This window comes from Ailuropoda melanoleuca, chromosome 4, assembly GCF_002007445.2.
Source record: "Ailuropoda melanoleuca isolate Jingjing chromosome 4, ASM200744v2, whole genome shotgun sequence".
Taxonomy (NCBI): Eukaryota; Metazoa; Chordata; class Mammalia; order Carnivora; family Ursidae; genus Ailuropoda; species Ailuropoda melanoleuca.
Window position 1 is genome coordinate 1,516,568 of NC_048221.1, and position 5,530 is coordinate 1,522,097.

The following is a 5,530-nucleotide window of genomic DNA, read 5'->3' on the forward strand; positions in this document are numbered from 1 at the left end:
GCTCGAACTCACGACCCTGAGATCAAGCCCCGCACACTCCACAGACTGAGCCAGCTGGGCGCCCCTGGGAATTTTCAAACACAAGCAAAAGCTGAGGGCGTCATACAGCGAAGCCCTGTGAACCCACCGCCCACGGGCCCTCGGGCTCCACGAGGACCTCGCAGCTCTCCCAGTAGATGTCGCCGTGGACCCCTGACACGCGTAATTCTGTCCATATCTAAAATAGAAGGACTTAAGAAAAACAAGCCAAACCCAACAATTCCGTTATCACTGTTTAAAACAACTAACAGTCATTCCTGAATATTCTCCAATGTCCAGCCAGAGCCCAATTTCCCTGATTGTCTTGTAGAACGCTTTCCCTTTGCTCAGGCTGGGGTCCAAACTGGCTCCATACGTCTCGTTTAAGGAACAGGGTCTCCCCGCGTCTGACCCTCTCTTTCTGTCTCCCTGCCGACGACGTATTTGTGGAGGAAACCAGTCGCTTCGGATTCTGCGGACCAATCCTCCAGCTCTCGCTGTGGACCCTGGAGGACTTGGCGTCCTACCCGGATCACAGCGTTCACGGAGCCCGATGCAGTCCCCACCTCGCAGAGCCTCCAGGCGAGTGGGACCCACTGTGTAGATGCCGATGGCGGTTGAGGATCAAGGGGGCTGCTTTGGAAGGACAACAGCCTGAAGGAAGTGGGGGATGAGCTTTGTGAACACGTGGGAGGAAACATGCTCAGGAGCTCAAACAGCACATGCAAAGGTCCTGAGGCAGGAGCGAGAGCCATGCCCTGGAGAGTCAGCAGGGAGCCCACTGTGGCTGGGGTGCAGTGGAGTGAATGCGGGAGAGGGGAGACTGGGACTGTTCCCTACTCCTCAGTTTTCTGAGCGTTGGGGCTGGTGTTTGGTTCCTTAACTGCCTTAGGAGTGCTTCTGAAGGGAGGCTCGTCAGCACTTGCTGATGGGTGGGATGTGCAGGGAGGGGGGCATCAAGGGTGACCCCAAGGTGTGCGGCCTGAGCAAGTGGGGGGACTGTGGGGATAGACCCGGGGCCAGGACGGCTGGGGAGGTGGCAGGCGGAGCGCCAGCTTGGGGTGCGTGGATTTGGGAGGCCGCCAGACCCCCGGGTGGGTGTGGCCCCGGGGTTGGCGGGGGGGAAGGGGACTCAGATTCTCAGCTCAGGGTGGGGGCCTCCCGGCACTCTGGGAATGCTTTCTGCCTCCGGCCCTACCTGCCCGGCTGAGTCCTGACCCCTGCCCGCCGGGGTGGGCAGCAGCCAGCGCAGGGTGGGCGGGCACCAGCGGGTGGTGGAAGGGGAGGCACAGGGCTGACCCGGTCCCGATGGAGGTGGCCAGGCAGAGGCTCAGCTGCACGGCACCCATTTACTGAGAGCCGGAGTCGGCCCCATGAGCCCTGCAGGCCTGATCCGGAAACACTCCAGAAGGAGCACGGGACCCCGCGGTCAAGGCCCAGCTGGCGACACAGAAGGCCGGAGACCCCGAACACACGAACACACGAGGAAGAAAAGGCGCCGAAATCCCCACCCCAAGGAGGGGCTCCACCTCCCCCTCGTTAACAACTGTCCACGTGGTGAAAGTCCTGCGCCCGGGCGCCGCTCTCCCCTGAGCCCCCGCTCCCATGTGTCCACGTCCTCTCGCCTCAGTAAGCTTTCCTGCCCGCCTGGCTCAGCCCCTGTGCAGCATCCCCCCCGCGCGTCCTCCCTCCCCGCGAGATCCGAGCCTCTGGCGGCGTCCTGGGTCGGGCACTGTTGGTCGAGGGCCCAGGGCCCAGATCTGCCAGGCCCCCTGACAGCATGTGTCGTGCGTGGGCCTGACGTCACCGCGTGTGGAGCTGCCCCCGTCATCGGAGGATCTCCCCTTGTGCCAGAGAGCCGCGGCTCAGCGTTCCTCCCTTGCACTCTCTCCCTCCTACCCGGGGAGACCGTGTCCAGTCCCCAGGAGGAGAGGGACACTGGCTCCTTCCCCCCAGAAAGCACTCAGGTGACCAGGAATTTTGACCCCACAACTCACGGCTGTGTCTGTGAGGGTCACCGCAGAGCTCGCTAGCGAGGGACACCGCCAACGAGATCTTTCCCTGCGGGTTTGCCTCCTTCCCCTCTTAACTGAATGCCATTCAGCCCAAACATTTCAGGGGTTCAGGGGAAAATGGGAGATGGGGGTTTGTTCCACGCGGCCTACAGCAAGGTAGAAGCTTGTCAGACAAGGACCGCGTGACCAATCCAGGGGACCCCCGATTCCCGGGTGGCCACTGCTTGTCCCTAACTGTCCCCCTAGCTCGCGGGAAACGGGATAGTTGGAGATCTTGGAGTCATGAGGATGTCCACCCCGGGAATTATCAGACATTGTTCCTGTGGGCTCTGCAGGAAGGCCAGCGCCCTGGGATGCAGGGCCGGCCAGGGTGGCACGCAGCATGCCCGTCCCCACCACGATGGCTCTGTGGAGAGCCTCCCCGGACAGACCCAGGCCTCCTGAGGGTAACAGGGACCCTCGCTGATTTGGAAACCCCTTTGCTGTGCAGAGCCAGCCTCTGCCTGAAGGCCGTGGAAGGCTCCACGTCCTCCCCAAAGATGCCCCTGGATCGTACCTGGAAACACTGTGACCAGCTCCTACCAGGCCGCTTAACAAGGAAGATGTATACCCACTACCATAGCCGTGCTTGGCCCTCGCATAACCTGGCGGGCGGGGAGGTCCGGCCAGAAGAGGCTAGTCTTTCCAAAACACCACACTGCGTACGGAGACCCCCGCGTCCTGGCCTTCACGGCCCCCAGGGCAATCCCACAGACGCGAGGCCTGTCGCTCACCCCGGGGAACAACCCAAGACCGACAGGGACACCCCATTGCCTCTAGCCCCAGCTGGAGCCATGAGTCCCCGCCTACCAATGCATCTGTCCCCGTCACTGGAGCCGAGTCAGAAGGATTCCCGTTCCGGCTTCCCAACGTGGCAACGTGGCAACGTGGCAACGTGGCGGGGGGGCCTCTGGGCACAACCAGAGTACATCCCCTCTTCCGTGTCAGAACGATGCCCTGAGCCCCTGTCGTTTCTCTGAGGACAGGGACACATTCACGGAGGACTTCACGGGCCTGACCCCGACGTTTGATCTCACCTGGAGGGACCCCTGGGTCATCGCTCTCACCCTCTGCTGGAACCTGGGGGTTTGTGCAGCTGGGCCGGAGCGCGGACCCGCGCAGGTGCCCTCCCCAGCGTTCTCCCCTCATGCACCCACTGGGGATGGTGGCTGGACCTCAGACGGACCCCAGGTGGGACCACTAGCCTGGGCAGCAGGGCTTGGCCCTCGGGGACCGCCAGGAGGCGTGCCTCTGGGAGGGCGCGAAGGGGCGTGTCATCAAGCCAGTGAACGGCGCCACGAGGAGGGAAATCCTGCCCTCTTCCAATCCCGCGCAGCGGAAGGGCTGCGGAGATCCACGTACGTCCCCAGGCCCTCAGGATGGGTGCTTGATCCCGGGGCTGCTGCGTAAGCCGGTCAGCCCCCGATGTTCCTAGAAAGCTCCAGAAGATCGCTGCAGGGCCCCAGACAGCAAGTGATTGGCGACCGGTTGTGGCCTCCAGGCTCGGGAGGAACGGAAGCTGGCCAGGCTCTTGGACGCTGCCCTTGGGGCCCGTGCCCCACCTCGGGGCCCCTCACGCCGCCCCAAAGAAGACCCCAAAGTAAGGGAGCCCCGACCCTGGGGCCAGGAATGGCCAAGCACCCACCTCCTCCCACACCGTGTCCTCTGTGTGAACAAATGGGACCCTCGGAGAGGGATAGCCGTGGCCTTAGAGGGCTGGGGTCCCATGTCTTACCGGTCACGGTCGTGGCTGATCAATGGGCCCGAGGCTTCCGGATGCTCCCAGAAGACCATCGCATCTTGGGGGTTAGGGCAGGTGACCCTATTCACTTTCGAATCGACCCGAGAGGCACTTCTTCCCTGACTTCCCAGTCTGGACCCCCGGCTGCTGACCTGCTGCATGGTCATGGGAGAGGGGGAGCCCAATCGACATGTCCCACCCGACCTCTGTCTTGGTGGTGGGGAAATCACCTCGTGGCTCCCAAACTCTTGGTTGTGCCAGAAGGTCCAGGCCTGGTCTTGGGAAGAGATTTTCTGTCCGCCCTGGGAGCTTGTCTCAGCCCCCCGGGGCTCGGGGCCTCTCCCGGCCAGCCTCTGAGCCGGGGAGCTCCAGCTCTTTCCCTGCAGGTGTGGCATCCGGTTAATTCCCACGTGTGCCACGAGGGGACCCCAGCTGCTTTAAAGGACAAGAGTAATTACCCTGGCACACGCCAGCACCCCATTAAGCCTGAGCCCCGGCGAGGCCCCCAGCCCGTAACAGACATGTTCCTGGCCCTGTGCCGCTCTCCGTGCAGGACCCCCATCCTGCCCGCTCTGGAAGTGGGTGGGGAGGACCAGGTGGCCCAGCAACCCGGGCGGCCAGCGGCCTGCCACCCCCTCCACCCCGTCATGCCTCATCCCTGAGCTGTCAGCCCAGACGCCTGAAGGTGCGGTTGCTCCCAGTCCTCCAGCTCCAGACGCGTTCTTCTGCGTGCCCGCATGCCCGGAATCTCAGGGCGTCAGCCGGTGGCTCGGGCGCTCCCGTGGCAGCGTGACTCGGCAGGGACCCCGCACGGTCCTGCCACAGGGCTCCAGGGCAGTCCCCACCCACCTGGCGAAGCTCTGGCCAGAGAACTCGGGGAGCCCCCGCAGCCTGCCGATGAGCTGCTCCTCTGTCGCCCCTCCCAGGAAGAACCCACGTCCCCCGAACCAGGCTGGGAGCTCCCCCACACAGGCCCAGATTCCCTGACAAGGACACGCCGGGGACACGTCCGGACCGCGGGAAGGCGGGCACTTTCTGTGGCGCACACGGAAGCCACACCGGGCCCAGGCCCGCCGCGGACCAAACGCAGTGCAGGAGGTTTCTAGGGCTGGGAGGCCCTGGCGGGGTCTGGATTCCGGGGTCCAGGTCGCTGAGGCCCAGACACTGACCCGCTTGAACGGAAGGGCAAACAGGGAGGAGCCTGCTGGCCACAGTCCGGTGCTGGGGATGCCTGACCTTGAAAAGCCCTTCGCCTTGTTTGTGGCCAAAGGGCAAGGGGTGGCTCGGGGGTAGAGGACCGGGCAGTGTGTGGCCGGCAGGCGGCAGCAACTTTACAGAAGGAGCCCGCCAGCCTCCAGTGGTGGGCGCCCCACACCAGCCCCCCCCACACCGGCCCCCGGAGAACCCGAGAACCCCCTCCACCTGCAAACTCACCCGGCGTGCAAAAGCCCTTTATATCCGGGTCCTCGAATGAGCCCTCTCCTGCCTCACGGGCCAGGAGACCTGGACGCGCACAGTGACACACGGACGCCGGGGGGCTCCGGGCTCTGCAGCAGACGGCCCCACGCTACTTGGTGGCATCCAGGTCCTTTTGCTGGTGCTTGGGGGTCGAAGGGAGGTCTTCCCTTGGCTGTTGGGGGCAGGAAGGCACCCAGAGCGTGAGAATGAGAACGGTCCCTCTGAGCTCCCGGGGCCAGGGCGGGTAGGGCAGGCGGTT

General features: G+C 64.1%; 1 long non-coding RNA gene across 1 annotated transcript; it reads right to left on the reverse strand.

Annotated features, from left to right (window-relative positions):
* Window positions 1-214: 214 nt before the first annotated feature.
* On the reverse strand, window positions 215-5,164 carry LOC117801824. Its single transcript, XR_004624549.1, has 3 exons — window positions 3,808-5,164; window positions 2,883-3,524; window positions 215-672 (listed from the first exon to the last, which is right to left on the reverse strand). It is a non-coding gene; the product is annotated as an uncharacterized LOC117801824 (long non-coding RNA).
* Between the last annotated feature and the right edge of the window lie 366 nt (window positions 5,165-5,530).